This window comes from Eumetopias jubatus, unplaced genomic scaffold, assembly GCF_037043125.1.
Source record: "Eumetopias jubatus isolate StellerSeaLion01/CBP00866 unplaced genomic scaffold, mEumJub1_p1.0 scaffold_5, whole genome shotgun sequence".
NCBI classification, from domain to species: Eukaryota; Metazoa; Chordata; class Mammalia; order Carnivora; family Otariidae; genus Eumetopias; species Eumetopias jubatus.
This window is the reverse complement of record NW_028274811.1, coordinates 131720565-131733096: the sequence shown is the minus strand read 5'-3', so window position 1 is coordinate 131733096 and position 12532 is coordinate 131720565. Positions and strand designations below refer to the sequence as shown.

The window sequence follows — 12532 nt, the reverse complement described above, 5'->3', positions numbered from 1 at the left end:
AATAAATAAAAATTTAAAAAATCTAAAAAAAAAAAAAAAGAACAAATAATTATTGAGAGTGTATTTTAGGCCAGGCACTAAACACTAGGCCAGGCCTACAGTGAATAAAACAGACACAAAATAGCAGCTTTAATGAGCATTTATTTTAGTTTGTGTGTGTGTTGGCGGGGTGTTAGGGGGGGTGAGAGGTGGACAAATCAGGTTAACGAATTCATTTTCATAGCACTTTAAAAGATCATAAATGCAGTGGAAAAAAATAGGTCCTGCTGAAAAGGATCATAAGTATTGGAATGTGTAAAATTTTGAATAGGGGGATTAGAATAAGTCTCACTGAGAAGGGACCTTGCAGCCAAGCCTAGAAGTGAGTGAGGGGGAGGTAGGGTACGGACACTCCAAGTAGAATGAACAGCTAATGGGAAGACCCTGATACAGGAATTTCAGAAGGGACACTGAAGTCTGTTGCAGACCAAAGAAAGTCCCAGTGGCGATATTTAGACAATTTGAGCATTTACTTGGATTTTTTTGATAAGTATCTATTAGTTTTTGAGCACATCCTTGATCTCTGACACACAAAATTATTGGAGGCTTAGTGCGAATTTTTTATTCTCCAGACCCAAAATCACTTTTTTATTAAAGAAGCTTGCAGACAGTTTATGAAAACTTGACTGGGGTCTTAGACTCACTGTTTGAGTGGTGTCATTGCTTCTAGGCCTTGTTGGTGGCCTGTGTTTTCTACCCATTTGTCTTTTTATCTGTGAGTTTAACTAATACTTTTAATTCTAACTTTTCCAGCACCAAAACTGAGTCTTCTTCTTTACCCTGATTGGTATCTATAGCTCTTTTTCCCCATAGAGTATCTGAGTTCCCGACTATATCAAGGTATTGTATTTCCTTTTGCAATGTATACAAAATAGAATTGGAATTGCTTCACCAATATCACCACTAATAACATATCTTCTAAGTTCTATATTTAACTATATCCCATAGAGGAAATTATCCTTCAAACTACATCCCATAGAGGAAATGCAATCAAAGTATGGTATTCAAAATTACTTGAAATAATTAATTCTCTGTGTGTATGCAATGTATATATTCTCTTCATATTATCAACTTGATGTAATTATGTTTTTCTACTTGTTTTAATTTTAGTTTTCCCCTCCTGTTTGATATAATTTAGATTTAATTGCATTGTTTAACTTTGGGAATAGTTAACAAGATTCAAATATCAAAGTCTCGTTCCATTTTCAATCCCTATTATCCCATTGCTGTTATCGATAAGTGATTTAATTGGCTTTGTGTTTATGATGTGCATTTCTTTTCTTTTTTTCAAAAATAAGATCACAAATACATATTCATGTCTTATTTTTTTGATTTCCTTACAACAAACAACAGTATTTTATATATATATATAAATATATAGTATATAGAGTATATTTGTATATAGTACATATATATTTGTATATAGTATGTAGTATATTTGTATTATGTTTTATAATATTATATATATTATATATTACATATGTTATATTTTGTATTATTATGTTATAGTATATATCTATAATATATAATATATTATATGTAATATATATAACACATTATATATTATATATAACACATTATATATATTACATAGTACATAAATAACTATATAATTACATAGTATATATATATATACAATCTATTTAATTTCACATTGCTTTTTTTATATAAAGGTAACAATTTGTCCTAAAAATATGAATAGCTTTTTGTATGTTAATCATACATCAACAAAGTGATTTAAACAGTATTTACATTTGTGAGTTTGGCTCTTTTTCTATCATATTCTTTGCAAATATATATTCCAGTTTGTATTTATTTTTTCTTAAATAATATTTAACTTTTTTTCCATAAAATTGTTTTATGTAGCTCAGTGTATTGATCTTTTATTACATGTTTATTTTTTTGTATTTATAGGTTAAAAAGTCTTCTCTCATATCCAGATTCAAAGGAAACCTACAGAGAGTTTCTTCTATTGCTTGTATAATTCCACTTTTTTTAAACTTAGGTAGCATTCATTTGATGTTTATTCTAGCATAATGTATTTTATGTATTCAATTTTATCAATTTTTCTTTTGCAAAATGACAGTCCAGGTTTGCCAACACTGTTTCATAAAAAGTCTACCTTTTCTTCAACTATGTGATATGCCACCTTAATTACATATGAAAAATTTCCCCTGTACTTGGGAGTATATATGGACTGGCTACTGTTTCTCAGGTTAGCAGTCATTAGAATGGTTTATGATATGTTTTCTCATCTGACAAATCTAAGGTAATTTTATTAACTCTGGTTTCAGATTTTTCTATTATTTCATATTAATTTTTCCATATAAACTTTATATCAACTCAACATCTGCCTTCAGCTCAGGTCATGATCCTGGGGTCCTGGGATCGAGCCCCTCTTTCTGCTGTTCCCCCTGCTTGTGCTCTCTGGCTCTCTCTCTGTCAAAAAAATAAATAAAACCTTTAAAAAATAAATAAATAGGGCGCCTGGGTAGCTCAGATGGTTAAGCGTCTGCCTTCGGCTCAGGTCATGATCCCAGGGTCCTGGGATCGAGTCTCGCATCGGGCTCCCTGCTCTTGGGAGGCTGCTTCTCTCTCTGCTTCTCTCTCTCTCTCCCTCTCTCTCTCTCCCTCTGTCTCATGAATAAATAAATAAAATCTTTAACAAAAAAAATAAAATAAATAAATAAAATAAAAATTTTATGTATTTTCTAATTTCACTTGATACTTTCTTATGAGACAATAACATATCTCTCTCAAATTCTTGTTCATTTTAACAGAATATGGACAATGGCCTTGAGCGGAAATAAAGATCTGACTAGTCTTCTGAAAGATGGATTTATAATGTACTTTTTACTGTATAACTCTAAGTACACTTTAAGTAAATCAAGCATTTTGTATGCAATCAATCCCCTAGATTGTAAAGACTTGTTATTTGGTAATTGAAATATTTATGCCTTAATAAAATACTCGGAAGGAGCCAAAAGTGTTTGGGCTGCTGCTTTGTTTCAGAAATGGTTTTAAAATGATTTTAAAGTAAATCCTCTGTGACTGAAAAAGAAAAAGTTCAAAATAATTAGAAGCCATTTACTTTTAGAATAACTTCTCAAAGAACTGTGAATTAAAATTAATCCCTAGGTGCTTTAAAGTCTCTCATCAGTTGAACTGTTCATAATCAATAATTAATGAATGGTTCTAAAATGCTTACATTTTTGGAAAGAAAAAATGTATAATGGTTTACAGATAAGTGCCATTTGACAAAAATTTTGCAAAAATAACCGACATTTTTATTAATGAGACTAAAATATGGGAGCACAATGTTGCAAAGGAGGCAATGTCCATGGGGGCCTGGAGGCTTCGGCTCTGGTAGGCAGCCCCAGGTGGTAGCATGGGATGGCTGGCTGGAGATTTATAGCAACATGGCCAACTTCTCAGCTGTCTCTGACAGAACTGATAGAAATGCAGAATGATTTCCTTAGTAAGGAGGAAAACAGGCAGTTATCATTAACTCCTCCAACTGAGAAGATTGAAGTTAAACACTGAGAAACCTGACGCTGGCGCTGTCTTTGTGATGAACAAAAACATTTCAACTCCTTACATTTTGTCATGCATTTAAGTGGGTGGTATTGCAGGAAGTCCATTCCAGCTCTGTGGACAGACAGCCTTGTGACCTGTATAACCCTTTGCTCAAGGTCTGTGAAGTTAAATTTCTTACTTTCAAAGATCATGATCCAGGGGAAGTGAATAAGGTTTATGAACATTTTTATGCCATGATAATGGGCTGTGTGACAGGGCATTTGAAGGTGAATATGTGCTCAATTTGTTCAAAGCTCCAGAAGTTTCTGTCATCTCTGGAGACTTCTGCTATGATGTAGTTTTATTTTATTTTATTTGTAAGATTTTATTTATTTACTTGACATTGAGAGAGAGAGAGAGAGAGAGAGAGAGCACAAGCAGGGGGAGCAGAGGGAGAGGGAGAAGCAGGCTCTCCGCTGAGCAAAGAGCTCAATGTGGGACTCGACCCCAGGACCCTGAGATCATGGCCTGAGCCAAAGACAGATGCTTAACCAACTGAGCCACCCAGGCACCCCTATGATGTAGTTTTAGATAAGGAACTTGGTGAGTGGATGCCAACAAAAGAGAAGTTACATTCCTTCACAAAAGATACTTGTGCTTTAATTTATAAAGATCTTACAACTGAAATTCTGGAAGCTGAAGCAAAAGTAGCATTGGGTATGTTTCAACACAGGGGTGCTTGGGTGGCTCAGTTGGTTAAGCGTCCAACTTTTGGTTTCAGCTCAGGTCATGATCTTAGGGTTGTGAGATGGAGCCCTGTATAGGGCTCTGTGCTCAGCAGGGAGTCTGCTTGAGATTCTCTCTCTCCCTCTTCCTCTGCCCCTCCCCCAGCTCTCTCTCTTTCTAAAATAAATAAATAAAATCTTAAAAAAAAAGATATATTTCAACACAAGTACAAAATAGATTTTGTAGAAGAGAAGTTATCTCAGACCCCTGAAAGAATAGTCCAACTACACAGATTTGATGTGAGTAAGGGTCCTATTATTCCAAGAACAAATATTTGTTTCTAGTTTGAAGAGTCAGTAGGTCACAATCTTCAAGCCACCCAGTCAAATCTTGTAGGAAGATTCCAGGTCTTCTCTTTACCTGTACCGGTAGTTTAGTCAGGGAGGGAATCTTTGTCATAACTTCTCTCAAAACCCATTGTCAGCTTTATGTTTCTCATACCCCTTATCATCTTCTAATGCAGTATGCAATTGATTTATTCTTTTTTATTACATTTCCCATGATAAAATGCAAACTCCAAGAGAACATGGATTTTTGTATATAATTTGTTCTTTGCAATTGACCCATCAACTAGAATATTGACTGTGCTGAGTAGGGACTCAGTAAACATATGTTGATTTATTATCTATTGCATAATTTTTATTGGGCCTTTGAAATAAAATAATTCATGAAAATTATTTTTAATAATAGCTGGAATAAAACCTTTAGTAAATAAAAATGGTGATTATTTTGTCTGTTGTGTTTTAAGACGTTAGATCTAGAATGGGTTAATATAATGTTGTAGAAAGTGAAAATGGCCATTTAGCTGACCATCCTGAATAAAAGGTGTAATTAGCACACTGCTTTGCCTCTTAGATACAATTGATTTTACTGCTGCTAGAAATAGCAAATGGAAGAATTCACCAATTTTATTCTTGTGGATGTTTCTCCTCTCTTCCACTTGAAGCACCTGACATGCTGCTGATGAACAGGCATGAAATTTGACAAATACTCTCTAATTTATTTCTGGTTTTCAAGTGTGCAAAACACAGGCAAAAAAATCAGAAAGCCAGAAAACTTGCCATGATGTCAAGATAAGAAAAGAAGGTCTAACCTCAAAAAAGGTATTTTTAGTTGAAATATACATTTGTATGTGAACATTATAAGCATTATCCTTCTGAGTAACAAATCCCAGGGATTTTAGGCACTCTGGGAAGAACAATTGCAATGCATTTGTCAATGATTTGCCTAAATTTGACTTATAGACTTCTAAGTGTTTAGGGGATTTTACTGAACAAGAGAACAAGACAAGTACCCTCCATGCCCTTACTGAAGTCACTGTCTAAGAAGACATGGATTCAATAATGCATTTTTGTGAATTTTAAAATAGTGTACATTATATAAGATATGTTAGAAATAGACAAATTGTGCAATTTAAATGGCCTTGAGGTCTATGAAGGGACCCTGGAAAATATGATGATTAAGCTAAGACTAGAGAAAGAAGTAAGTAGATATTAACTTAGGTAGAGAGAAAATACAGGAGGAGGGAATAGTATTTGGAAAGGCTTGAGGTGAAAGTTTATTTGAGCACTGTAGGAAATTGAAGAACAGTCCAACTAAAACATAGAACTTCAAGCGAAGAGAGGTGGGTGATGAGGCTCAGAAAATGAATGGCCTGATAACATAGATGAACAAATTTAAAGTTTGTCTTAAAGACAAATGAAGCAATTTGAAGATAAGTATGGCATCACTGGAGAGGATGAAGTGAAAGACCGTGAGAGATCATTTGAAGACTAGTGTGGCCATCCAGATCATGGTGACCCGGACCAGGTTGGTGGCAGCAAAGATACAGAGAGGTGGATAGACTGCAGAGATATGAGAGGTGAATGATTGAGTGTGTGAGATGTACAGGGAGGAGTGATCAAAACTCAGTTCACCATTTCTGGCTTGAAAAGCCAGGTGAATATGGTTTGCTAATTTGCACATGTGTTTACTAACATAGAAACAAAAGAGAAAGAGTAAGTGTGGAAGGAAAAATCAATGATGTGCTCAGTTTTAGGGAGAAATGCAATATACAGTGCAGGCAGAATGCAGATGAGAAGTCTGAGCTAAAGAAAGATATTTGTCATCAGCAGCACATACATGGTATTCTGTTTCAACCCCAACTAGTGGTATGCAGTGTAGTTCTGACATGGACATCCTAAGTTAGCGTCACACTCCACAAGTCTATGGACATGATTTCCAGAAAGAATTAACTTAAAATTATATTTATTAAGAATCAGAAAAATAAGAATCAAAATAGTAATTATACCCTCAGATAAGAATGTAACAATCCCATTCTAAGCCTTAAATTAAGTGAATACAGTTTTATTTTTCAGTTGGTCTCTTGAACTTGAATGTATGTGTATTAATATAATTCATTATCTTCAATGATCCATATTTTGCTCCTTTCAATACAAGACTCTTGTTTTCTCTGTTTCTGTTCCCCTTGTATTTTCCCCACAAAGTACAATTTTCACTCATAGAAGCAGCTCAATCATCTGCACTTGAAAACATATTCCCAAACCTGCAATTTCATGGGGCTTTTTCATTTTGGCATTTCTTGTGAACCAAGACAATAACAGCTTCATTTTTGAGAAGCCTGAATCGGGCTTTGCAAACTGCATTCCTGTAACAAAATCTACTCAATGTGTTTATGTCATCTGTCATCTGTCTCTCTTCACATCTTCCTGTGGGAGCTGGGGCTTGGGAGCTGGCATGAGAATATCCTGGTACTGTCACTACTGCTATTGCCATAAAGAAGAAAGTCTTTTGTCTCTGACCTGGAGTATCATGACTTCTGCTAGCATTCATGAATGAGAGACAGGTTAATGAGCTAGCCTGCAAGTAAAGTAACATCAGATCCTTCACAGTTCTGTTAGTATAAAAAACAAAAACAAAAATCAACTACTATTTGTATGAACTAATAGAGAGACTAATAGAATTTCCTAGTATGCATTAGACAAAATGAGAGGTAAGTTTATTGTGACCATGCAATGATATAGGGGCTAGTCAACCTAGTTTAGATTATAAAAATGAGGACTGAGGAGGTAATCCTAACAGGATAGAGTCATACCAGATACAATATTATCTAAGGAGAAAATTCTGTCAATTCAGAAAATCAAAAAATTACAGGTGCAATTTTATTGGTTAGGACATAAGCTATTAATTAGGAATGAAATTCTGATATTATCTATCCTAAAAATAGGGTTATGTTGCAGCTGAAAATATAATTAAATGGGGTGGGACATTGTGGCCTTTCTCATTTCTTAATACATGTATAGCACACGTACACAGATACGCTCCTAAGATTCAGTGTTTGTATAATGGTAAGATCTTCAAGTTTCAGAAGAAGGTGTGCACTGGGAGGAGTTCTCCTTTTGGAAATGGTTAGGAGAAATAAACTACCACAATATTCACAATGTGGACCCCGGGAGCTCGTTGAGCAGCACTAAATAACAAGAACTGCTGAAGCTGTGGAATTCACAGGAAGGACAATGACTGATTTATCAATAGCACGCCAGGCCCCTGAATTATGAAAGGGTCAGGTGCATTCTGCCCCGATCTTTCATCTTTCTAAAGGTAATCTCTCAAACAACACTTAAGGTGAGTTCCTCAACTACATAGTACTTGGATTTATGACTTATAGGCACAAGGCTTGGTGGTGGTCTGAGGTTTTAGTGTACTGCATTTATTTAGAGGGGAGGTAACTGCTACCTTCACCTAAATTGCAGTTTCCAATGGCCTGAGCATGACTATCAGGCAGTGTGTCTTGGGGAGGCAGAGCCTACATATAGTAAGGATTGTGTGATGTATGAACATATGCTGGCAGGTGTATGTGCATACACATGCGTGCACATGTGAGGACTTACACATTAAGCACTCATTATTGCTCACAAGGCTGTGGGTGAGTTGGGCCTGACTCCTGTTCAGGACTGGGCACCCTCACATTTCCAGTCAACCCCAAGTCAGATAGGTTGTTCTACTAATGTAGACTGGATTTTCTCATGTATCTGTAAGTCAGCTGGCTGTCAGTTAAACTAGGATGACCTTGTCTGGGTGCACAGGGGCTACTTGCCTCCCTCCATGTGATCTCTCACCTTCTACCAGGCTGTACTATACTTCTCATTTATGTCTCACAGGCAGAATTCCGAAAGAGAGTGGAAGGAAAACACGGGTCTTAAACATAGGCCCAGAACTAGCAAACTATTGGTTCCAGTACTTTCTATTGGTTAAAACAAGTTACAGTCCAGCTCAGATTTAAGAATCCCCAGCTCTAAATAGCATTTCCTTAGAGAGGACTGATCCACATTTATTATCCTATTATTTTTTTTAATTCTCTGATCAACATATGTAACTATCAGAAGCTTGAGTGATTATTTACATTTCTGTTTTATTTGTGCTTATCTATCTTCACAGACGAGAATGTAAATTCAGGGTCTTTTCCATTGCCAAACCTGAGCCAATAAACTCAGTAAAATAGTTCATGGAACATAGTAGGTACTCGATTCACATTTTCTGATGGCTCTGTGAAAATTCACTAAATGCACAGGAATCCTTTTTTTTTAAGGACACTGAAAACATTTATCCTTATACTCTAGTAAGTGAAATATTCCAAATAAAATATTGAAAAGGGAGCAGGTGAAGTAAATGAAACAGAGTTGATTTTATCATATTTATAAACATATGTGAAGGAATCCAACATGCATCCGAACACACCAGTTGTTCACTGGTTTATTCATTATTTACAGAAAATTTGTAAAAAAAAAAACTATTAAATCTCAAATATTCTTTCAATTAGCAAATTATTCATTGTAATATATATCAAATTTTCTATTTTTAAACATTTAGGAAATAAAGCTTGATTTGTTAACTGTTAGTTTTATTTGAATGCCTGTGCTTTATCTGGAGAGGATGAAATAAATTATTCCCTTTAAATGGAGAAATACATTAATAAATTCTGATCACTTCTATTCTGTGAATCATCTCTTTTGCATTGCAAAAAAATTAATGTCTCTCCTCACCCTGAATAATTTATGTACTCTCCTCAGTCTTAGCAGCAACGTAACAAATGTACTGCATTCCTGGCAAGTTGAAGATTTTGTTCAAAAAGTGTGGTAGATTTTTTAACACAGTTGCAATGTGCTTCTAAGTTATCTGCCTACTAATTATCAATGAGGCTGTCATTCGAACAATGCAGTCTAAACCTTTCTCAGATTTCTGCCCAAACTACGTGTGCTACATTCTCCATCAAAGTCAGCCAGGCAAATATAATGTTTATTTTTTTCTTTTTATTTCTCTAAGCAAGAGAACTTCTGTTCAATACAGACTTAAAACTGAGTGTCCTGGAAGTGGGCTCTTGGAGTTCTCATCCTTGCTCCACATTTAATAGCAGAACTTGGGCAAGTAGTTTCATTTTATTCCCCACTAAGGCACAGATTTTTTTTTTTTAAACTGTATGATAGTGATAATAAAGATTTTTTTAATCTTATAGGTAAAATACCAGGATTAAATGACGCAAAAATCATAAATTGATTAGAACAGTGCCCAGAACATAGAAATCCCTCTATAAATTTAGTTATTATTAATAAATGGAATTTATACTTTCATTAATTCAAAACTAAATATTATTTTATTAATGTCAGAATACATTAATTAAATTATTATTTCATGGATTTGATTTTTTTTAAGATTTTATTTATTTATTTGACAGAGAAAGATACAGCGAGAGAGGGAACACAAGCAGGGGGAGTGGGAGAGGCAGAAGCAGGCTTCCCGCCGAGCAGGGAGCCTGATGCGGGGCTCAATCCCAGGACCCTGGGATCATGACCTGAGCCGAAGGCAGACGCTTAACGACTGAGTCACCCAGGCGCCCCGGATTTGATAGTTTTTAAGGTGAGGAATATCATTATTTTATCTGATTACAATAGGAAAATGAATCAAAGAAAAAAGTATAATATCGTATGTGTTACCCCCGACTCAACGCAGATAAAATTGAGCCATGCATGTATTTTCACTTCACTCCTTAAAGAACTCAACCTGAAAAAAAACAAACTCATAATCAAAGTAACTAAATTTTAATTAAATGTTAACGATGAGAGCAACTCATACAGGTATACTCATGGGAATCCTGGATTACTTTCACTGGATGAACTACTGTAACTTTAAAACTGCTAAGATGTCAAGAATTTGCTTTGATGGCACCATTAAAGTGAACAAATGGATAAAACCAAAGGGCAGTGCTACTTGGTTCTGTTGAGTAGATGTCTTCCTGGGAAACAACCAGTATCCCATCTAAATCACAGGTTTCTTTAGCTCAGCTATTTTAAATGTACCCAAAACTTCAGACCGAAAGTACCGTAGCAAAAAGCATGGGAAACAAATAGCTCTTTTTACAAGGAGGCCAGCAACTTCGGGGTAAGATTAAAGCAACAGAGCACAAGAAAAAGAAGTCCTAAACTAAAAACTGCAACAGGAGAGCTTAGCAAACTTCAGGGGATGTTCAGAGAACAGGAAAAGGTAAGAGTGATGGAAAGAAGCACTAACACAAGACTTCAACAGCAATATCATAGAAGGAGAAATTCATGAGAGAGAAAAGGAAAATACGAATACTTATACTCTGGTGGAAGAGAATTAAAAACCCTAGTAATAACGCTGGTAATGTAGGTATTGGTTTACTAAAGTGGACAGTTGGTATCAACATTGCGATGACGTGGATGGAACTAGAGAGTATTAAGCTAAGTGAAATCAGTCAGTCTGAGTGAGACAAGTACCATATGATTTCATTCATATGTGGAATTTAAGATACAAAACAAAGGAGTAAAGGGGGAAAAAAAAAGAGAGAGAGGCAAGCCAAGGAACAGACTCAATTATAGAGAACCAACTGACGGTTACCAGAGGGGAGGTGGGTAGGAGGGTGGGTAAAATAGGTGTTGGGGATTAAGGAGTGCACTTGTGATGAATACTGGATATTGTATAAAAGTGTTGAATTACTATTTGTGCACCTGAAACTGATATTAAAATGTATATTAATTAGTTGAGTTTAAATAAAAACTTTTAAAAAACAAAAGAAAAAAATGGCAGGTGTAAATTCAGCATTAGGTTATGAATTAACACTACTTAATAAAGAGGGATTGATACTTAAAACAATCCCAACTTCCATCCATTCATGCATGCATGCATTCATCCACTCATCAATCTACTCTTCTATCACCCATTTCAATTGGTGGATCAGTCAGTCTAACTATTGTTCACTAACACCTATATTGAGCTAAATATTCAGGCTATGCAGGTGACAAGACTTTCATTTCTTTTAGTATATACTGATGTTTATTTAAAATATGTGTTTTATTTTAAAAATCTGGTTATATAAATTTAGTCATAATATTGAAATCTGACTTTTCTTCAATAATCTATCATTTGAAGTTCAATTATAAACCTGCTTTCAGCAAAAATACTTCACATGTGTAGATCCACTCATGCAGAGGTCAACATATTGGTGCCTATCTAGTATTATACTAAACTTTCATTATTTAGCATAATGTTGTGGAGAGGTTGATTTGAATAGAAACATTGAGAATGTTTTTTTACAAAACCCATTGTTTCAGGCTGATGTGCTTGTGTTTATCCTACTGCTACCTACCTACTTCTTCACTGTTGATGGAGTATAATTAATACTTCATTGTTTTGAGTACTGACATGGAAAATTTCCGGCACCAAGTACATATCCAGATAATCATTCTACCAAAATTTTAGTTGCTAATTCATTACTAAAATTCTTCTTCCTCAGTTATAAAGGAACACTTTTTAATATTTCTCTTCTATAAAATTACTTGTAAGACTATTTTTCTTTGCTTTATAGGTCATTATTATCTTTTTCCATATATATGTTAAATACATATATGTTATATATATCACTATATATATTTTAGATACATATATATGTGCATAAATATGTATATACATTTATATGTATATATATATAAAATAGGAATACATATTTCCTAATTTTCACCATAACTAAGTTTTCTTTTTAGTCCAAGAAATCCAGCATATTATAATAATTGTTCTGAATCAGATAATTATTAAGGAGTCAAGATCAGAAATCATTTTAATAGTAGTTTATGGTGGACGCCGGGGTGGCTCAGTTGGTTAAGCAACTGCCTTCAGCTCA

General features: G+C 34.7%; 1 pseudogene; it reads left to right on the top strand.

Moving 5' to 3' along the window:
- Positions 1-3373: 3373 nt before the first annotated feature.
- On the top strand, positions 3374-11900 carry LOC114204742 (large ribosomal subunit protein mL39-like; annotated as a pseudogene).
- The last annotated feature ends 632 nt before the right edge of the window (positions 11901-12532 follow it).